At 48.6% G+C, this 22723-nt stretch overlaps 1 long non-coding RNA gene across 1 annotated transcript in view; it reads right to left on the bottom strand.

Annotated features, from left to right (window-relative positions):
* Window positions 1-3650, bottom strand: part of LOC144180412 (uncharacterized) — a 589231-nt gene extending 585581 nt beyond the window's left edge. Inside the window, exon 1 of the long non-coding RNA XR_013324407.1 lies at window positions 1780-3650. This is a non-coding gene — a long non-coding RNA (uncharacterized LOC144180412). The remainder of the gene's footprint in view (window positions 1-1779) is intronic.
* Window positions 3651-22723: the final 19073 nt, after the last annotated feature.

The raw sequence follows: 22723 nt of genomic DNA, 5'->3' as shown, positions 1-22723 counted from the left end.
ATTGATTTGTGCGCGATATTGGGAGTAAATTTTGATTGCAACTGAGGGCTTGCTTTGGGTGCCATATCACGCTTAATAGATGGTTCTACCGTGGTCCAGAGAGTATGTAGGTGTTACACTTCCGGCAGGAAGCTTAGGACGCAAATTTGAGGGAAACTCTAGTGTTTTATCCGCAGTATTTTTGCAGTGCTTGTATTAAATTGAAAAACAAAAGGTGACAAATGCTAAGTTTACACACACACACACACACACACACACACACACACACGCACACACACACACACACACACGCACACACGCACGCACGCACGCACGCACGCACACGCGCGCGCCCACACACACACACACACACACACAGGCACACGCGCACACACACACACACACGCACGCACACACACACGCCCGCACGCACACGCGCGCGCCCGCACACACACACACGCACACGCGCGCACACACACACACACACGCACGCACACGCACACCCACACACACATATATAAACAGAGAGAGAGAGAGAGAGAGAGAGAGAGAGAGAGAGAGAGAGAGAGAGAGAGAGAGAGAGAGAGAGAGAGAGAGATTTTCAATGGGCACTGAAGAGATTACCCTCACCAAAGGCGGGGCTTGCCACTGCAGATGGAGATGAATGGGGACGGGCGGCAGAACACTCGTATTTCGCCGACATTGGCAGCTAAGTAAGCAGATGCGCTGCTATCTTTTCTTGTGCGTAATTTCGAGGAAAGTAAGGTCATGCGGACAAGATAGTGATTTTAATGTGGCTGGCTAAATTTCTTTTGCTCTTCTCAAAACACTTGCTTTTTATTATTTTCCTCAGCAACATCAGCATATCACGGTACAACATTCTTTCGAGCTTGGGCCTACTATCGCGGTTTGGCATTCACCGCGTCTAACAATGATAACATATAACCTTGTTTTCGCATTGGGGCTACAAACTAAAAGAAATAGAAAAATATGTACTCTGTTGCCTGTCTTGGACATCTACCTGTCTAAACAGTCTATTTTGAAGCTTTAACATTGCTCAGGAATGCTCTAAAAGGAACAAGCTGTTTCTTATTCCACACAATGCACTGTATTATAAACGCGCAGAACTCATGAACAAGCACACACAAACACACAAAAATCAAGCACGAACGATTGAATACATGTGTGAAGCTTCAAAAACTCGTTAGCATCAATTGCCGGCAACTTATTTGAGTTCTGCATAAGATGAAAAGTGAAAGACGAAACGTTGTTGAAGTTGCCCGGTATGCAAGCTCTACGGCAAAGAGGCTTATGACTAGGGCAGTGAAAGAAAAGGTCAAGGAAAAGGTGCTCCACTGTTGTCTGCTGCCGCTTTGCGTTAAAGCTCGCGCAAAAAATCATTAGTGACGTTAAGCTGTGCTGCAGAGAGGCTTCCAAAAAACACCGTCTACACACCATGTTTCGCGGGCGACGCGTAATGAAAGCTGATGTAAACTGGATGCCCACGCCACTTGACACGCACACCCACGCAGCAAAAACCAACGCGGCAAAGACTACAACACCGAAACCGCCACCTCGAAACATCACCCACCGCCATAAAATCATTTCCGCGGGGTGCGAGCGCCCCAAACAAGGCCTGCAAAGGTTGATGTCGCGGCACAAGCGTGATCCAGTTATCGCGCTTCTTTTTTCTCTGGTTTTTCTCAAGTCGCTTTTGTTCATCGCACGCGTAGCCGAAGCAGGTGAAAGTAAAGGCAGTTGAAGAACGCCGGCTTTAATAAACGTGACGTTGTCCCTTACCTTTATCTTGGAGGGAAGGTATTCCTAGGACGCCGTAGCGAGCACTTCTCTCAGTATATACTCCAGGAAAGGGCACAAATGCTCGCGTGGCACCTAGTGTTACACAGATGGACGAACTTGGTCGCACTTTGTTCCACCGCACGGAACTACACACGGTTGCTGTTATCCAGTCGTGCAGCCGGCAGCGAGGAAAGACGCTATCCGCTGACTATACGATGACAGAAATCACTCCGTTAGGTCGGGGTTCTTTATCCGGAGTACTCCAACGTACAAGCACACCGACACGCACACCCACACTCGTACCCACCCCCACACACACTGAACACTTTCCGAGAGCACAATTGGAGAAAATAGAATCAACTTGATCGAACCAAATCCAACGTCGGGGCACGCTTTCGTGATGTGGCGAGTTGCAGAGGTTTCACTCCAACTTCGTCCGCGTCAGCAGTGCGAAGGTTGGTTAATCCCTTGAGACTTGTGTGTGGACTACTTGGATGATAGGGAGGCTTTTTTTATTTCTAGCACTACAGTTTCGTGATACTTATTCACGAGGGGTACACACGGGGTACACGCACCGACGATTACACGCTCGCAAAGATACGATGCGAATATTTGTGAAAAATGCGCGCCGGTATTGGGCGAAATATATATACAAGTGTTGGGGGACTGCTCCGGTATTGGGTAATACTAGTGATCAAGCTGTCGGGGCTTTCTTCGGTTGTGATTCGCGGATTACGGAAACTTACCGCGGAAAGTTTGGCGGTTGGAGGGGCGTGATTTTTCAAAACTGCTCATACCCTCGGCAACAGTGGCCTGCTAGGTCACATCATCGAACACGAAAGCCCGATCTTCGGCGCGTTTCTTGCGGCGTTTCAGGGCTACAATATATGCGCGGCACTCACTCACAAAGATGCGCAACACCTCGACGCAACGCCGATTCCTTCGGTACGTTTTTTCTTCGTCGCTCGAAGCTCTTGGAAAGCTGACAAGAGTTCGGCAGAAAAGGACGAAGACGAACGAAAGTTCGTCTGAAAGTTCGAACGTGATACGCTCGGCCCGCTACAGATGCATTAGCCGGCAACACCCCTTTCCACTGTGTGGCACTGCCGATAAAGACAGCGTGAAGTAACCGGCGTTCAGATGAAACGCGCTATCTCCGTGCAGTCGTCTATTTAAAAGGACCACATGGGATTCGGGGCAGTACTGCCGAAGAGTGTGGAAGTTAGCCGTCTCAGTTATTTGCAATCGCAGAGTAATCAAAACAGCGTTGAATACAACTTGCAACAACTTCGATCGACGCACACAACCGAATGGAAAGAAACTTTTGTTGCCGCCAGAAGTTCGCGAAAGAACCGCGAAGACGCGCGTAAAGATTACGGGAGTTCGGGGAAGACGATGGGGCTCCACTCTTCCGACACCGAAGCGGTCGAGAGTCGTCCGAGAAGCTCCTGGCGTTTCGGAAGAGCGGCAACGCCAGATGTGGGCGGGGACGGCACGCTGCAGTCACGCTGCTCCCGCCAGCAGCGCAACGGCGTCCAGCGACGGCACTGGCAGCAGCAGAGCACGCAGTGACGGCAGCGGCAGGGACCGGCGTCGAAGCGGCGAGCGGGCTGAGTGACTGGAGCGGAGGCGCGCTTTTCAGCCCGCGAGCGCGGCAGTCGTGCCGGTGGCGTGCGGGCGAACCGAGCCCGCACCAGGGAGCGGGAAAGCGGGAAGAGGAGAAAACGGAGAAGGGGCCGGTCGGAGTAGCGCGGAAGCACGGGCCGGCCGGGCCCCCTCTTTAATTGATCCTAGTTGCTCCAGCGGCAGCAAAGGGCGTTCCTCTGCCTCCGACGTTTCCGACGTCGCTCTGTTTTCTTGGTGCCTGGTGCAAATTTCGTGTCCCTTCAAAACGATTGTTTTGTCCGTAATAGTTTCTATTATTCCGTTCATCATTACGCTATGTGAGGTTGTTCCTTGTCTTCAGAGGGCTGCGAGCTGCTTCATGCTCTTACATCTTTGCTTTCGAAATTTTTATTTCCCTGCAATTGGTGAGGCCACGTGGAACACCGAGAAGGTAGTATACCGGTGTTGCTTTCTTAGCATTTCCGTGATTATTTCCCCAGCTCAATCTACTCATGGCGAAAATATAACCAATACAGGACAGATCAGCCCATAGGTGCATAGCAGGGTAGTCATGTACGCATAATCCCTTATCGAGAGCTCCCGGTTCAACCAGGACCAACTTTGTTCTACAGTTGCTGCCTTCTCCTTTTGGTTCCGTCGGCCCGAGGACTGGTTATTGGCTCAGCACTTCCTGGTTTTGCTAACGTCAAGTTTTACTTATCAGAGAAATATCTCTGATATTGCGAGAAACATCAGAGCTATTCTCCCGCATTAATTATCGGGGTAATGTAAAACAGCTATTCTGTTTGCAGTGCAACTCTTTTCACAATAATAAAAGACACGACAGTGATATGACAGCTTTCTTGCACGTTAATTATCCCAGTGGTATTCAAGAGCAATTGTTTTTTATAGAACAGCTGTTATCAGATAATACCAGAGATATTAGGTAATATCAGATAGTGCTACCACAGTAAATATCTGAGTAATACTCAAGATTCCTTCTTGTTTTACAGTGCAGCTGTTATTCTAGGCTAACTCCTCCGTTTTTTTTACTGCTAAGGATGAAAAAAAAAAATTCAGGACAGCTTGCACTCATGCGCAATACTTGAATGGCGAAGCTGTTGTAAGTGAGCATTGCCGGCCACAAAGTGGAGTTTTAGTACCGTTGTGGTGTCGAGGTTGACGTCGGAGGCATAGTATTTCAATGACCTTAGTTTAAGCAAGGCCAGGGTGAGCTCGTCATTTTCGTCGTCGACGTTTTCGTACGCCGCACAACAAGGGCGACTTATCGTCTCTAGCGATTGCCGTGGTTGCCGCGGTGACCTCTACCAAGCAGGGTGTCTTTTCATCTGTAGTATTAGCGCTGGATTTTTTTCATGCGTGGTAGCGGTGAATGACAACGCTAGAATGTTTTTTTTTTTTGCTAAAGCCACTGCGCGAGCCGGGGACTTGGCGGTCACCGCGAGGAACGCGGTCACAAGCGCTTCTTTGTATTTTTTCCTGCAGCGGCGAACTTACGGCCAGTAACAATAGCTCCGCTGTTGAAAGACTCTGGTTCTATTAGCTGCAGTGGCGGCATTCTCTGCCCGTGCCGTGTCTGATCGCGGGTTTTGCCTTCTCGCACTGTGTTAACACCCTCTCCTTTGAAATACCTGCTCGTCTCCGGCGCCTCATATTTGACTTGAAATGGCGTACACTGCCTCTAAAACTGTCTTTCAAGCACTGCACTCATGTTTAAAAGCAAAGCCTACTTTAAAAAGCTTCTCCTAGTAGGGGTGTCACACATCGAAGTCTACTCTTAACAAAAAAAATTACAGTGACATCTACGTTTAGGAGCCTTTTTGGAACGCAGTTGCTGAGTTTATGATTCATGCTTTTCGAGCACTGAAGGTCAACCAAGAGAGCAAGACTAGCCTCAACAGTTTTAAACCGCCGTGGTACAGGAAAGCAAGACGCCATGTACGTTTGTGTGGCTTAAGATGTGGTTGTGAAAGGTTGCGGCTGCTTCGTGTTGGTCAATTTCAGCGGGGAGGCGACAGTGGCTTTTGTACAAAGAGCTTATTCTTTCATGCCATGGGCGGTCTCAATATTTTGGTATTTCCTATGAAAGATATATAAAATAATACCTTTGTTCAGTAAGAAATAGTGGGAGCTTGGGCAGAGGGGGAGCCGCAGTTCCGAGCCATGCAGCAGCTCGTTCCCTGTTTTCTCAACAAGCTCACGCTGACCCTGAGGTGACGAGCTAATCAAAGCTACCTCCCATTTCTCCAAAGAAGCAGCATGTGGAATGTTTGAGGTATTCTCCCCTGAGCCTTGGACATGGCTAGGTTGTGTGGAAGAGGGTGCGTACTTTTCAGTTTCCAGTTCAAGTCGGACATTTTGTGGATATATATATATCGGTTTGTATCCTGCGCAGAGTTTGCGATCCTTCAGCCCTGAGAGCTCCGTGTGGCACTGGGGAGATCGTGTTCCAAGGCATAGAGAGAGGTGACGTTCTTCATACTTTTCGGGGAGGGAAGTGTGGCAGTCGTGTCGCTAGGAGCACGCGGCGTGAGTTCGCGCGCTTCTTGGTCAGCAGCCTCGATCCCTTCAAGACCCCCGCGTCCGACTGTCCATACAATCTGAACTTCCTTCCTTGTGGATGGGAGGATCTTTCCTAAACATTTTAGTTATCTGTCTGTAATAAAACTTTTAATGCTGTAATGACAATCTCTAATGATCTTCGCGCTTGTGTTTAATAATTTTGCTAGTTGGATTTCTAAGAAGATGGCTCCAATTTCTGCTGCTCCCGTTCCTGCGTGTGGTGGAGGTTCATGCACTCACAAAGATGACTAGGGTAATCCACTACAACAATTGTTGCATCTGTACTTTCATGCACTCACAAAGATGACTAGGGTAATCCACTACAACAATTGTTGCATCTGTACTTTCATTCGTTCCGGCTTCAGTGAATGTTATGTTTGCATAGTTTTAGAACTTTTGAATGGTTTCAGTACTTTAATCGAAGGAATTTTATCCCGTCTTCTCACCTGCTCCTCTATAAGAAGGAATTCAATGATTTCGGTGTCCCGATTTTTTTTCACAGTCGCATCCTTTGCTCTGGAAGAGTGGCTTCCCTGATGTCTTCAAAGGTGTTATAAAAGCCCAATTTCAGGACCTTGTTGGCGACCGTACAAAGTGAAAGGTTGAGGGCTGCCTTACAAGCTGTTCTGATGAAAGCGTTTCGTTGGTTTTCTTCTGTGAGGGTTAGTTTGCGGTACGGCAGGCTGTACAATACCTGGCTTATAAACAACGCCTGCATGAGTCTTACCGTTTCTTCTTACAGTTATGCGTCCCCCTGGTTAGGAGTTTTAAAATGAGGCCGAAGTAGTTATAGATTTTTGGTATCCTGGAGATTGTGAGAACAGCTCTGCCTTTTCTCAGTAGGGCCGGTCAAAGATTTTTGCGTGACCGTTCTTCGGGATGAAATCCTTAGATATTATGGGTGAAGTTATTTTTTTAAGTTCGCCGCGACGTGTCATCCCTCGTTTTTCCCACACACCTTGTACCGGTGACAGAGCCCGGGAAATTGGAAAAGAAAATTAAAAACGAGTAACATTAGGCATATATATCAGGATTCATATTTACTAGGTTTACTACGATACATTTTAGTTCGTTTCAGACCAAAATATTGGCGTTACCTTTGATTTTGAGACACTGGCAGTAATGTTTTGCCCCATTTTTGAGTTAGACGACACAATGCGACTCCCGGCACTAGTTACGATGGGAGAGCCGCTTTGATACGATGGCGTCAGTTGTGGGCGCGGCTGGCTACGGTCTGCCGAAAATTGTACCACCGATAGAGCGTGGACCGAACTTCAATGCTCCGACGCAGCCCCAGCCGAATTCACGTGTCTTTTCTCGCGTCGCGGCCGTACTACCATTGTCCTTCTTTCCACATTTCTGTTGCTTAAGGCAGGCGTTCGAAATTGCCTGCCTCGGTCGTAGCTTCCGCTTGTCAGTGATGACGTGTTTCAGCGGACAGTGGATGAGTACGACTGACAGCGAACGCCGAAAAGCCATGGGAAAATGATAAAAAATGAGTCTAATGACGCCTTTGCTCACGAATTGATGTCGGTAGTACCGCGACGATGGCTGCTACAGCTGCGCCGGTGGTTAAGTGGTTCTTTCCGTGTCGACTTGACCGCATCCGAGAGAGAGAGAGAGAAAACACTTTATTGGCTGAGGAAGCGACCAAGGAGAATTGAAGTCCTTATGTTGGCGACGGGTAAGGGCTGAACGTCCACCCCACCAGGACGTCTTCTCCTTGAGTTAGGTGGGCGAGCTCGTGGTGACCGTAGGCCGATGCCTTTCGGCGACCTCTTCCGCCCTCTTGACCAGGCGTACCTGTAGGTCCGCGTCGGGGCTGCGAAGCGAGGCCTCCCACCTCTCCTCAGAAGGGATTTCGGGGAAAGGGTCCTGGGGGCATGCCCAGATGATGTGGGCCAGGTTGGCATGAGCGCCACATAAGGGGCACGCCGAGGTTGGGTAAAGGCTGGGGTGGATATGCGTCATAAGGGCCGGATTGGGGAAAACACCCGTCTGGAGTTGGCGCCAGACGTGGCTTTGTTCTAATGTCAGGGATTTGTCCGCCCGAGGATAGATCCGGCGGGAGAGGAGGTAGTAGGTGGTAATATCGTGAAAACTGATCAGATGGTCCCGCGCGGACCGGGCTCCGTGGTAAAGATACGGGTTCGGCCCTGCCCGGATAGTAAATCCTCGGGCTAGGTCATGGGCCACCTCGTTTCCCTCGAGCCCAGAATGCGCGGGGGTCCAGATCAGTCGTACTGGGGATTGCGGGGGGTTCCTGAGCAAAATTTTGAGCGCCGTTGGGGATATGCGTCCAGCGGCAAAATTTTGGAGAGCGGTTTTAGAATCTGTAATGATTGTTGCGGGGGTAGGGTTGAGTGAAAGGGCCAGCGTTATCGCCGCCTCTTCCGCCGGTTCTGGGATGGGCGTCCGGACTGTAATGGAATCAATGATGCTGGTTTGGGGGTAATTGCAAACAGCGATTGCGGTGAAAGCCTCATGTTGCCTGTATTCCGCTGCATCTACGTGCACTACTAACGGGTCGTTTTTGTATTTCTTGTGCAGGGCGCGGGCTCGTTCCCTCCGATCAGTGTGGTACGTGGGACTCATGTTGCGGGGAAGTGGTTTGGCTATGATGTTCGCGTGAATAATATGGGGAATAGTTGTTGCATCCTGATATAGGGTGTGGTATCCTATTCCTAGGTTTTGGAGGATGTGCCTTCCTGTGGGACTGCGAGCGAGGCGTTCGTATTGTACAATCAGGTGCGCTTCGACAAGTTCGCTGGCCTTACTGTGAAGGCCTAACCCTTCCAGTCTGGCAGTTGACGTGCCGGGGGGGAAGCATAGCGCCGCCTTGTAGGCGCGTCTAATGAGGACGTCTATTTTGCCCGTTTCTGCCGTTGTAAGCTTAAGGTATGGAATGGAATAAACTATTCGGCTCACGATGAAGGCTTGGAGGAGGCGGACCCTGTCCTGCTCGGTGAGGCCCGAGTGCTTATTGGTTACTCTCTTCAGGAGACTAGTAGTTTGGTTTACATGCCGTTCTATCGTCTTGAGAAAGTTGTTATTCAGTCTGGATGATTGTATCTGAAGCCCAAGGACTTTGAGGGAAGTGACTTCTGGAATCTCTCTCCATTCGATGTGAACTTTGACGTTGGGTCTGAGTTGTTTTTTGTGGCTCGGGGGAATACATAGTAGCTCAGGCTTGACCGGGGAGCAGGTCAAGCCCGCTTTGTTCGCCTCCTCCACCACCACTTCTACGCCTCTTTGAAGCGTTTCTTCGATGTGGCCATCACTCCCCCGGTTCATCCAGAAGGTGATGTCGTCTGCGTAGAGGCTATGGTAGAGGTGGGGAATCTGTGCTATCTTTAGGGGAATATTTATTATTGCTAGATTGAAAAGTAATGGTGACAGGACGGCTCCTTGTGGAGTGCGTCGACTGCCTAGCGGGGTAGTATTAGAGACGAGGCTGTCTAGATGTATGGCGGCTGTCCGGTTCGACAAGAAGTCCTTAATGTAATTGTAAATTCTTTCGCCCGGATTGACCGATCCTAGACCCGACATGATGGCCTCGTGCGAAACGTTGTCAAATGCTTTGGTCAGGTCCAGGGCCAGTATGGCCGCCGTGTCTAGGCCGCTGGGGGGTTTGGTGATTTGCTCTGATAATTGTATAAGTACATCTTGAGTTGACAGACCAGTTCTGAAGCCAATCATACTGTGGGGGAATTGTTCAGTGTCGTTCATGTATGTTGTGAGACGGGCTAAGATTACGTGCTCCATGAGTTTTCCTAAGCATGACTTCAGGGAAATGGGGCGGAGGTGTTCGATCGTGAGTGGTTTGTTTGGCTTAGGAATGAGGATAACCTTGGCATGTTTCCATGATTCCGGTATTTGCCCTGTTATCCAACATGTGTTGAGAAATGCTGTTATTTCGATGATTGATAAGTCGTCGAGGTTTCTTAGTGCCCGGTTCGAGATCTGGTCAGGTCCAGGCGCCGAGTTAGACCTAAGTTTGCGAATTGCCAGTCGGACCTCTGCCTCGGTTATATCTCTATCAAATTCAGGATTAGGATGCCCACTGTACGGGGGCAGCGCGATTTTGGGACCTATTGGGAGGTACATGTCTCGGATTTGGGCCGTTAGGTCGTCGTCGGAGCCTGAGTATGAGTGAAGGATTTTATATATGCGGTGTTTCTGTTCTGTTTTGCTCTGATCTGGATCGAGGAGGTGTCTAAGCAGCTGCCATGTCTTCTTCATTCCAAGGTTTCCTTTCATCTCGTCGCAAATCTGGCTCCACTGGTTGCGCGCGAGAGTGATCGCGTGCGTTCCAATCTCCGTTTCCAGTCTGGCCAGTTTCAGCCGCAGTTTCCGGTTGGTCTTGTTTCTATGCCATCGTTTTTGGATCCCTCGGTATGCCTCCCAGAGGTGGTTGAGGCGGGAGTCTACCATATCGGAAGGGATTTCAGGGTCTAGGTCTTTAGTGGCTGCTTTTATGTCTGCAATTAATTGTTGCGTCCATACGTTTATGCCCTTAATGCACTCCGGACTTTCGCGTTCGTCGCCATGTTTGCTGGTGATTTGCCGGAGCACCCTGAACTCATCCCAGTCGGTCAGAGTTGGCTGTCTGAGGTTTTGATTGAGTTTCTGATTCGGAGTCATCACAATCTCAATTATTATGTGGTAACTGCCAAGCGTTTGTTCAGTGACACCCCATCTCAGTCTGTTTACGTGTAGGGAGAGGGTGAGATCCGGGGTAGTGTCGCGTTGTGTGCTGTTTCCGATGCGTGTAGGGGTATGCATGCCTGTTTCTAGCGTCAGATGGTGTGTCTGTATTCGTTCCCATAGGTCTCTTCCCTTTGGCTCGCATTTTGGGTATCCCCAGGCAGTGTGAGGCGCATTGAAGTCGCCAAGTATGAGCAGAGCGTGGGGGCCCACCTCCTTCCTCGTGAGCGAGAATAGTTGATTGAATCGGTCGGCTTTAGATTTGGGGGTGCTGTAGACGTTCAGTATATAAAGTCTTTGCGCTCCCCTTTTACGTGGGAGGACAGTAATTAGGTCATGGGGAATTGCAATGCTGTCCAATTGGCTCCTATAGGTCGGTATATGTCTCTGTACAAGGACCGCCGTTTTGAGGTCCGTCGCACTTTGAAAGGCCTTATAACCGGGTAATTTGACAACGGCATTTGTCTCTTGCAGCGCTATAATTTATGGGGGAGAGTCTATGCTTTGACGGTACATCTGTAAATTATGTTTTTTGCGTTTGTACCCTCGGCAGTTCCACTGCCAGACCTTAATAGGGTTGTCCTTGCTATTGTTGCTATAAGCCATTATGTGTTTCGGGTTGAGGAATTAGATTGGGAGCAATCTAATAAAGCCGGTTCATTATATCTTGCATGAAGGCATGCAGTTCTGATCTGTAGAGGTTCATTTCTGATCGGAAGGATTCTATGCTGTTCTGCATGATGTTGATATTTTCGTGCAGGGCACCATTGCTTTTCCCTAGAGCGACTATTTTACGTTCTAGTTCTTGTTGTTGAGGGGATTATTCTACTGGGTTGGGGCTTCGTACGGAGGCTACCGCAATCGCACGCTTTTTGGGTGCGGGGGAGGTAGATTCTTGGTCTGTGGAATTTGTCTGCGAGCTTGCTGCGTTTTGACTGCGGAGTTTAAGAAGTTCTTGCTTTAGGTCATTGTTTTCTCTCCCAAGGGCAGCCATTTCCGCTGTAATGTTAGCTAGCTCAGTTAGTAGTTCTTTGACAGGGGTTTGAGGGATTGGGTACGAGGCGCAGGGGTGGGAGGCCGCGCCATCGAAGCTTACCGATTTTCCATTATCGGCGGTTATTTTCCATTATCTCGACTTGTGCTTCGATTGCGACCTCGACGGGGCTCTTCCTCTTACCGGGGTCTAGGTCGTGGGAGAGCTGCGTTCTGGCAGGGCGGGCCACTCTTGGTGGTTTTGAGTGCTCGGCGGAGTTCCCCTTTTCGCCTCTCCGCCCCACGTTGTTTCTGGCGGCGGGCGTTGTTTCTGGCGGGCATGCCCGTACCGCTTCAAGCCACGTCGCCCCCTACGCCCGCAACAGAGATGATGCCAACGCTCTTGACAGTGGGAAATCCGGAAACCGATAATTTTTTTTAATAACTTATCGTGTCTTCTCTATTTACTGTAAGTTTATTTCTCACTCGACGACGCCAGCAATAGCTTCGTCTTGACTTCCGTGCTCTAGAAATCGGGGCGAAGCCTGCCATGTAAACTCCGCTCGCCGGCCAGAATCTGATAAGGTCAGGAGGGGACTGCTGGCTGCTGAGAAAACTCGTGTGATGGGGACATATTATTAACGCGAATGAAAACCTAATTAGTGGCCACGGCACCACTGCAGGCGGATACCGTCACGTTTCAGTTGTCCCCACTCATTTCCCTCCGCCTCCCCTAGCTCTGGATTCCTCTTTCACTTCCTTATCTCCAAAGCGCGTTTTGTCGCAACACCATCAAGGTAGGAGATGCTCTAGCGAGTAGGTGAAGACTTGGAGCGAAAGTAGCTTAATGCGCCCCTGAATGCTGCACAATTAAAGACCGCGTTAGAGTTACTTGGGTCGAATTGCCGCGAAGGTTTGCGAAAAATCCAAGAAAAGGTAAATAAGCCAGTCTCTTATGTCGGCGACGGTGTTTGCTTCTGGATGGACGAAAGAACGTGTGCACAGGGCAGTCACTTACTTACTAGTAGTGCAAAAAGTAATGAAGAAGTAAATCGTGACGCAGAAGGGGGGGATAGTGGTAATAAGATGGTGATAGTACAAAGTGTAATTTCCCAAAGAGCCCTTGCACCTTGCGAGGTCCAATATTGCTGCACGGACGCGTTGGCGCCTTTGTCTTTCGCTTTAGCATCAATGTATCTGCTAATGGTTAAACAAGTTTCTGCGTAGGAACCTTCGCTCTCTTTGTGGCCGTGTCTCCTAATCAATCATTTCTGTGCAGTACTTTATGGGCTGGCAGCGATGATTTTGCGGAGAATGTATTTTGAGCCGCATAACGACTGCACAGTGACGGCAAACGGAATGCCCGGTCGGATGACCATTTAATTTCGGGCGTAAGGCTCAATCGCATCTGTTCTGAAATAAAGCGCAAAAAAGTCAGCACCTAAGGAGCTTACGAAGGCAGGTTCTTTATTGACCGTCATTTGTTCTAAGGAAGGACCATAGGCCGCCGTGGTTGCGCAGTGGCTAAGGCGTTGTTCTGCGGATCCCCCGGTCGCGGATTCGATTCCCCGCCGCGGCGGCCGTTTTTCTGATGGAGGCATAAAGCAAAAACGCCCGTGTGTACGAAATTTCGGCCCACGTTGAAGATCCCGAGGTGGTTAAATTAATAAGGAGCCCTCCACTACGGCGCGCCTCATCGCCTGCGTTGCGTCGGCGCGTTAAACCTCATAAACAATCATAGGGAGGAGTATAGAGTAAAAACGCCCCCATGATTTCCAGGTGGTCGCCACGTTGCAGCACAATACCCCTTATCAAGCGATCCCAGCGTTTTGACTTGGCTGCAGCGAGTGTCGTTCCTCACAGATCTGCTTGCGCAATTTCGGTAACCGTGTCGCCCCTCGGCATATGGCGTTACAAACTGTCATACATTTATTACCACAACGCATTCAACATGAACTTTTCTGAGATCACAGGGGCCTCTTTTGAGAATCGCACGGCCACTTCACAACTCCCAACATGGCCGTGACGTCAGCATACCGGCTCCAAATTCTTACATACCCACTGAGACGGATTGTCCAGTGACGATAATAGCAGTCGTTAGATGATCATGCCGATTCAGCTGTTATCACGGGCAGTTACTTAGCCTACCCACCCGAATTTAGGATTTTAGAACCTAACGAGAAATGTTAATTGCTCCCGCATTCTGAAATGGTAAGAGGACCTTAAGTGCCCCAGTAATTTATTTGGACCATTTCGTTTGTTTTAACCTTAGGGAGGATCGTCGAGTTTGACTTCAGCTTGAGAAGCTTTTGTTACGACATGCTCTGGCAGTCTGCAAAAAAACAAAAAAAAAGAAAATGCGGAGAGTTAGCCGGCAAAAGATCCGCTGTAATAACTAGAGATACAATGGCAGCAAAAATAATAAGGTACCACCGCGCGAAATACAGGTTTACTTCACAACACGACCATCTACTTACTTTGTTCTAAACGAAAAGCATGCGTATTCTACAGATTTCTCAATCCGCGGACATCCTAAATTTGGACTGGATGCATAGGTTACTGGTATACAGGTTGATTCAGGTGTATGCGAAAGCGACGGAAGTGCTTTTAATATGACTCTATTTCTTACCAACGAAAACTTATGTTTGTGGCCTGTTAATACGACTAAAGGAAGCGAGCCTTTATGAAAAACGAGTTATAGCGAACCTTCATTGGAACAAGAAACAATCTGGCTGCAAGCGCATTCGTTGAATACGCACCTACCATGGGCTGGCAGGTGATGGTTATTGAGCTGCCTGTTCATGGAGATCGTTGGGTGCGGCGCCAAGAGCCCCTCCGAATGTGATAATTTATGTTATGGCGGAGCACTTCGTTTAATGTGGAACTGTTAGCGAGCCATTTGTTCTGATTGATCTGCGCGTGTAGGTATAACGATTCGACGGTCACACCGTTAGCGTAGTAAAACGGTAGTCATTTGTTGGTTGATCAACTCAGCTTATGACGGGTTTTGCACTTTAACACTAATTCGATATTGCGGTAATGTAAATATGTGACAGCGGTATATAACGACACAACCGTATTGCTTCTGCATATGAAACAGATGCCACGTGAAGCCACTATTTCTGCATGCACTCATTCAGGCACGTGAGTGCGCGTGTTTATTTGCAGGTACTTGCGCGGGTGCGTGCACGCATGCGTGTGTGCGTGTGTGCGTTTGCGTGTGTGTGTGCTTGTGCACGTGTTCATGTGCACGTTCGTACGCGTGAGTTTCAATGCTAATTATGAAATGATAAAATGAAGCGATGTATTTGTTAGACAACGCGGCCTCTTACGGGTCAGCAATATATCGTCGTTCAGAAATATAGAACACTAAACTTAGTGCACTAAACTTTTTTCGAGGAATTTTGTCTTCAGCATCTGTGTGGGGTATAATACTCACGCGCGTCACTTAATCGTAGTTCCTAGCAAAAGCGTAGAAAAGAAAACTGGAAGAAAACATACCCCCGGATTACGTCTCCACGCATTTCTATGCCAAGTCAAGGAACCCTACGGTTCACGCACTCCCGCTCTACGGGCTCGTCCTATTTTGAGTCGAGCAGCCCGATTTCGCACTGCTAGCGACCACGCAGGAGCAGCAACTTTTTTTTACCCCAGAGGCAAAGTCACTCCTGTTCCAGAGCTCCAATCGTGGCCCGGGCTCCGGAAGCAGGCTCACTCCTGAAGATAGGGGGAGGGGGGGGGGGGGGCGAGAGACAGTGTGTCTCAGGAAGATCTCGTAGCAAGCGCACCCTCCTTGCCGGCTAACGAAGCGCGAAGGGCCGTCAGTTTCACGCTTGGCCCTCTCCAAGCGGAAACAGCGCACACATGTTTACGTCGGCTCGAGGCGGCCTCAACCCCAAAAAACAACAACGAAATGCAGAACGCCTGCCGACATGCGTTGCTTCCAGCCTCTCCTTGATCGCGCGCATCCTCCTTTTATCCACTGATTTATTAAGCGGGAGTGTTTATCCTGCAGGTCATGGCAGCGCCGAGCTCTAAGTGGTCAGGACCAGGCGTAAAAGTGGACACCTCCGGGCGATGGAGAATATCGCTGTTAAGGAGAGAAGCCGCTTAGGAAGGAAGGTATAGCTGAAGTAGACAGTTTTTCACTATTGTCGCACGTAAGAAGGGCAGATGAGACCCATCGGCGCTTAAATTCTTTCGCTTTCAATGAAAAGTTCTTTGAAAAAAAAAAAGAAATATCTTGGTAAGCTGAGATCGACTGAGATCTTGGTAAGCTGTTCAAGCTGAGATCGACGGTTTCGGGGAAGAGTAGCGGCTGAGTTTTCTGACGCACAAGCACGCACATTTGTGCACCACTCACACACGCACGCGCGCATCCACCCACGCACACACAAAACACATCGGCTCTAGAAGTCCCACTATCAATCGCAATTTTTGTTTCCGCGCCTTTATTCTTGCAACGCTTTGACTTCAGTTGTGAAACGGGAGGTTTTCACAGAAAGGGTGTGTGTAGGGGCAGTTGAGTGGGTACATTGAGTTACAACAAACTTCTATCAGGCCGTGGCTGTGCTTCAATGGTTCTACGAAGTGTTTTCATGCATGCCTATAGTATGTATTCCTAAACGACTCTGTGAAACCTTACGGCGTCCCTGCCAGCCGAGGAGGGAAACCGTTTGACCCGGGCTTGTAGGGTAGGAAAGCGAAACTAGCTTTTCACAGGGTGTGTAATGCGACCCTAGTTAATGTTGCTGTAGTGGCACTATCAAAATCATCTGGAGAACGAGAACCAGTACATCTTAGCATCCACGTGGGCGTTCTGGGTATTTTAACACATGCGAAGATGTGTAAAGCGGAGATTTGGGCGAGTTGGTTACTGAGTAATGAACTCATACTTCTGGCGAACTTTAACACAGGACGAAGAAAGAAACGACGAAACACAGGCTAGAAGATGTGTAATTCTTCGCACTACGCAGCCCCTATATTGTATATGTAGGAAGTTGGAGAACAAAGGTTCAGAAACAACACTCCTCGGTTGTAACACATGATAACTGTTCTCCGAATCTTGGGAAATGGTGCCACGTATAAAGCATTTGTATTACACTAAGGGAAAGCCGTGAGTAATGCTTATCTCGTCATAGGGATAGGTATAGGTTGGAAGCGATGTGAACACGCTGCAAACGCAACATAATAAGCAGTGGGAAGTGGGGGAAGATGTCAGCCGAAGTTATAGCGGACAGCTCCGTGCGATTCTTGCAGCAAACCCCTAATGACGGGCTGACGGATACAACAGACCCGGTTTCCCCAACGTTGACCATGATGAATGTCTGTTCATATATCGTCGCCCCTCGTTTCCCACTGTGCCGTGTTGTAGGCGGCATCAGCAGCGCTCTGGTTGCTCGTTCTCGCAGGCGCGCATTGCTCCCCCTGTCGTCTTTGTTTTGGTGCGCTGTTCATGTTGTCCTGAGTACACACAAGGCGGGTGCCTGGAACGCCGGCAACGCGCGCCTCAGCGGAAGCGCTGCTGCTAGCTGCCTCGCGGCATCTGCTCCTGCTGCTGCTCACTAGGATACGCGCTCGCAAGAACAAACATCGCAACCCGGAGCAGCGTAGACGGGGAGCAAAAGAAAACGCCCGCGAAGACAAAGCGAACGCTACTGCCAAGGCCGACCAGCGTAGCAAAGAAAGCCGATCAAGGCACTGAGACGTCTCCTTCTCCTTTTTGTTGGCTCAGTTTCGTTGGGCGACAACGAAGGCGAGCTCGTTACATGTTGGTGAGGGCGGGACTCGCGTCGGCGGAAGATGCTCCGGCGCGTGCTTTTCCTGGTTTTGCTTTGGGTAACATTTGGCTGAGGGGAAATGTCAGCTTAAGAAAAGGAGGCACGTCGTTGCGAGGTAAATGCAAAGCGAATGTTGGTTGCATACACCGCTCGTCTTTCCTGGTGCTTGTTCGTAAGCAGTTTATTGGATGAGTGAGCTAAGCTAACACTCTGTGTGAATTAAATCATCTTCGGTCGAAACTTTGAACCTAACCTCTGGCGTTTACAAGCAAACAGTCGGGGAGTAATGCTGTGTAGTTTGTAAAAGAAAGAAACAAATAAAGAAAGAATGAAAGAAAGAAAGAAATAAAGAAAGAAAGAAAGAAAGAAAAAGAGAGAGAAAACGAAAAAAAAATAAGGAAAAGTGAAATGAAGGAAGAACAAGAAAGGGTAATAATAAATAAATAAATAAATAACTGAATAAATACATAAATAAACAAATAAATAATGGGACTGCCACTGACTGCTGGTGCTTTTCTTGTTCCTGTGTAGCTCTTGAATGGTTGAGGATGTTTTATTAGTGGGTTTTATTGTTTGTTGGGAACACTGCGTATTTGTTTGATCCTTGTTGCTTCTATTGAAGTTAAAACATTTAGGGTGGTCTCTTAATGTACGAGCTCTATTGTACAAAGGTTTTGTTTTGCTTGACCTAGCGACATAGTGTGATCGCTGCAACTTTTTAGTTTCCAATGAGTTTTGCACTGTGCAAGGGTTTTTGTTTAAAATGATTTTGCCGTTACTTGTTACCTGAAAATGTGTGTATAACTCAATGTGTGTGTTTGTATTTGTTTATATATTTATAATTATTGTGTGTGTGACCAAAGCATGGTAATTGATATGTATTCACCGCTACCATGCGATACATGTAACTTTCCCTTCTGCCCTCCTGCTTGGTCCTTAGAGGACTGCAGTATGTACTAAACAGAATAAATAAATAAAATGAAACATGAAAGAGAGGGAACCAAGAACGAGAACGAAAAAAAAAACAATAGGAAAAAGTGAAATGAAAACGAAAGAAAAGAGAACGAACAAGAAAAAAAAAGAGAGAGAGAGAGAGAGAGAGAGAGAGAGAGAGAGAGAGAGAGAGAGAGAGAGAGAGAGAGAGAGAGAGAGAGAGAGAGAGAGAGAGAGAGAGAGAGAGAGCCTGCAAATAGGTACAAGCAGCCGGTAAACCTCAGGTTATAAAGCACAATACGAAATTTCGATTGGGGTACCTGATAAGAACGGCGCTGTATCCTCAAAATGAAATATTTATCCCTAGACGAAGGAAAGTTAAACGTGAATGAAATACTGCGAAGTTGAACGTTTGTGCATTGAAAGTCAACTGAATTGGTACGTCGTTTTCAAGTGCAGCGCCTACGACACGGGCATGTATTCCCCAGAAACATAACGTGGGAATGCTCAAGTTCGCAACTTGGGAATTGGCCGAGGAGAAGCCAGACGCAATAGCAAGCTTTGGTACATGAAGCAGTACGCGAGAATGACACCCGTGTTGCAAAATAGTACATATGCGAAACCTGATAATAGAAAATAGTTTAGAGGTCGCACATACAATGTCTACTGTCAGATTTCGCTAATCGGTTGGTTGAAATTGATGGAATTTTAAGCTACGGGAGACTAGCTGTGCGCGCTTGTCGCTTATATACAGGGTGTTTCAGTGAACACTTTCAAAAATTCCTGAAAAAAATAGGAATTCTCTTAAAGGAGTACTGACACGAAATTTTTATGTTACGTTTTTTTCGCTGCTATGCGTTCCTACCAGCCCACTAATCATAGAATGACAGATTAGACGGTCGAGCGCAGCGTAAACATTCATTTACGGCGTCGTTTATTCGTGGCAGTTTCGGTTTCGACAAAAAAACGCCGAGCGGCCGCCATGACAGCATGTATCACATGGCGTCACCATTCTTGCCATATCGCTGCCTCTCTGGAAGCGCACGCGAGCGAGCGCACGCGCGCGCCCAAACCGACCGAGGTCTTCGCCGTCCCCACAGGCCCGGGCAGCATGACGTCAGTCCCAAAACCATGACGTGTACACACGCCCGAGCAGCGCGCGCCAACCACAGCCAGCGCGTCGGCTTCGTCACGGGAGCCCCGACGTCGGCAGTTTGGGGCACGTAGCAGATGATGTCACGTCGGCCCGCTCTGGGCTTTCTCGTGCGGGCGAAGATTAAAATGGATTTTAAATATGTTTCGCTGAACGGTTGCTGTTGAAACTTGCTGGGAGATATCTCCTGATAAAAAGGAAGCGTTTTACATAGTTATCTCAGCCTTGAAATTTTGTGTCAGTACTCCTTTAAGGAACAAGCTATCAGGTTCGGCGGACGTTAGCAGTTATGAGAAATATGCGAATTACATAGTTAATTAACTAAAACTCTCTAATGAACTTTTTAATTAGCGAAGTTTGGCGCTTATTGCCAATGGCGAGTTTGTAGCCACGGAGACGAAGATAACGGACCACTTTTTAAAGCAAAGAAAAATGCAGTCTGTACAGCCCTGCAGCCCGCAAAAATCAAGTTTTTTTCCCCGATGAAACCGAAACGCAGCGCACATGGTGCGCCAGAAGTCTAGTGCAAACGCAACATCCGCTGATGACGTGTTGCAGTGACTGTGTCGCCCAATTCAAAAAGGCTCTGGTGATTCCCCACGCCAGGGAATCAGCTGATATATACTCCATCGCCTCTTGTATTTCTTCAATGATCAACGCTCACCTTATACCACGGCTAGCGTTATCTTTTGTTTCGTTGGTAGGCGCAAGAAAGATGCTAGCCATTGCCCACAACACGGTCGGCCGTTTCGGGAGTCCTAGTGGGCGTTTGCGACAGTTTTGCTTTTCTTTTTTTATTGTCTCAACCACATCTGACGCGGCTACCAGACGTGCAAGATGTGAAACGTCACCATCTGTTCCTTTCTTTTCGTTAGGTTTATTTGCTGTTCGTTTATAATCGCTGCGTGTTAGAAAGCGCATCAGACAAAGGAAAGGTTCGTTTGCTGGGCGAGGAGGGCTTTCGCGGCTGTGGCTGCTTGCTGAAGCTTCCTAGCTAGGGAAAATTGCACTTACATTTCGAATTAGCCGCCACATTCATTGAAACACGTCACCAGCCAACGTCGCGTTCGCTCAAGACTTCCAGCGCTCCTTCAGCGCCGAGTTTCGTTCTTGAGCGGAAAACAACGGCAGGTTTCCTCACGCTACGGGGCTTTAAACACCGACTTTTTTGTTGTTTTAAAAACTGATATGAAATCGGCTTCTCTGGGGCTACAAAATCACCATTGACAACAACCACCAAACTCCGCTAATTAAGAAGTTCATTAGTAGAGTTTAATTACCCACCTAACTAATGTGCACACCCTTGATACTATCTGGCGTCCGCCGCAGCTAGCAACCTCCTTCTGAAGAGGGTTTCTTTTTTTCTCGAAGAGCCTATTTTTAAGAATTTTTGAAAGTGTTCGCTGAAACACCCTGTATACTGTCCTGTGTCCGGTGGCCATGCGCAACGTTCTTACAAAAGTATAAAAAGCAAGGGACAGTGATATCAATGAGCCATGATCAGTGCCCGCCGTGGCCACTCAAATCTTGCCGTACCACTCACGAGTGCCACTCACCACTCAAGAGTGATGAGTGGCACTCCCACTTGTTAGTTGTTACAGAGGCTTACCACTCGCTAGTAATGAGTAGTGAGCGGGGCTCACCGCGAGAGGAGCTTACACTAGCAAGGGGTGAGTGAGGCTGACTGCGAGGGGCATCCAAAACTCACACGCACTCACACTTGCCAGCCCGAAACGATGGTGAAGCTGACTCGCCACTCACTCGTGAGTGGTGAGTGGGTGGGGTGTGAGTGCACTCATGAGGGACCCCGCCGACCTATGGCTGCCTGCTCTTCGGGTGTACGTATGACGCGTGGCCGACCCATTTCAAAGTATAGCTCGGTCGGGGTTTGCATTGCCACGTTGACTGTGCTCTTCCCGCACCGCCGTACCTCATGCCAGCCGTTGTTGCTTGGGCTGTTCTTCATGCAGTAGCTCCCTGCGTTCGTGCTGTGCTGTAGGAGACTCTTGTTCGCTCCCCAAGGTGCGCAGTTCTCCCTTACACGGGGTCGGGAGATGCGAGAGTGTAGCCACGTCATTTGTATACCCAGACAATCTTTCTTGACTGTCTTCTGACTGCTCTCCAGCCTGTTTTTTTTTTTTTCGCGCGTGCACGTGGGGTTCCACCGGAGGAGTTATCTGCATACACGGGACCACTGGTTTTTTTCTGCAGCCTAGCGTCATAAAGCTTCTCAATAAAAATGGCTTCAAGCATCATCTCTAGATGCCTTTAAAACTAGATCAACATAAACGAAAAATAACAACCATTCGGTGTTTCTTTATGCGCAAAAGAAAGAAAAGACCGGCACTAAAGAACGCCCTCCACGTCTTAGTGGCCTTCTTTCTATTTTCTCCGTCCTGATGTTGAAACTATGCAGATATGAGTATTTGCGTGCTTATGCTAAATTAAGATATAGAAGTTCTCAGGGCACCGCAAGCCGGCGGAACTAAAGCGCCAACAGCCGCCAACAACGAGGAGAGAGGGAGAGAGAGAGAGAGAAATGAACCACAACTATCCCGTTGACCGCCGCTTCTCCACAGCGGCGTTCGCTGGTGCTGGCCACCCGCCCACGCCCCGCAAAATGTTCGCTGGTGCGACCACCCGCCCACGCCCCGCAAGAACTCTTTCGATACAGTTCCTTGAGGCGGCATCCCTTTGCGGTTCAGCTATCGGGGCTATGCGGCCATAAGGCGCGTTCAAAATGGCCCCTTCTCGCATCCCAAGCATCCGGGACCGAGGGTTAGACATCTCACGGATGCCGGAATATGCGGAAGAAGTAGAGAACCGCCGGGTGAAAAAGCTAACGCGGGTATCCGATAAAGCAAGTTAACCAACGGAAGCAATAGAGAGAATCTAACAAAAGAAAAGAATTACAGAAATTTGGCGCGAGCTAGAATAAAAAGGTCGGATGTAGTGCAGAGAGGCAGTATGTTCAAATATTGTGCGGGATCGACCGCTTTTGATGCTGGAGAAAGAAGAGCTCGGGATGCGGCGCAAAAATGGCTTCGGGTTTTTCCACAGAAAACCAAATGGCTTTTTAAAATACCCAGGCGCTTTTCGTTTTTTTAGTTGACGAGCGTTTGTAACCGTTCGGCGTCAAAGTATCGACAAAGAAAAATGTAGCAAAATAAATAGCTTGACGTATTCCCGCGAAAGTTTAGCACGTTTCTTA

Source organism: Haemaphysalis longicornis, unplaced genomic scaffold (assembly GCF_048455015.1).
Source record: "Haemaphysalis longicornis isolate Haplotype H1 unplaced genomic scaffold, Haemaphysalis longicornis Haplotype H1 scaffold_4, whole genome shotgun sequence".
In the NCBI taxonomy this organism is placed as follows: domain Eukaryota; kingdom Metazoa; phylum Arthropoda; class Arachnida; order Ixodida; family Ixodidae; genus Haemaphysalis; species Haemaphysalis longicornis.
The sequence above is the reverse complement of the archived record's forward strand: the minus strand, read 5'-3'. Positions and strand labels throughout refer to the sequence as shown.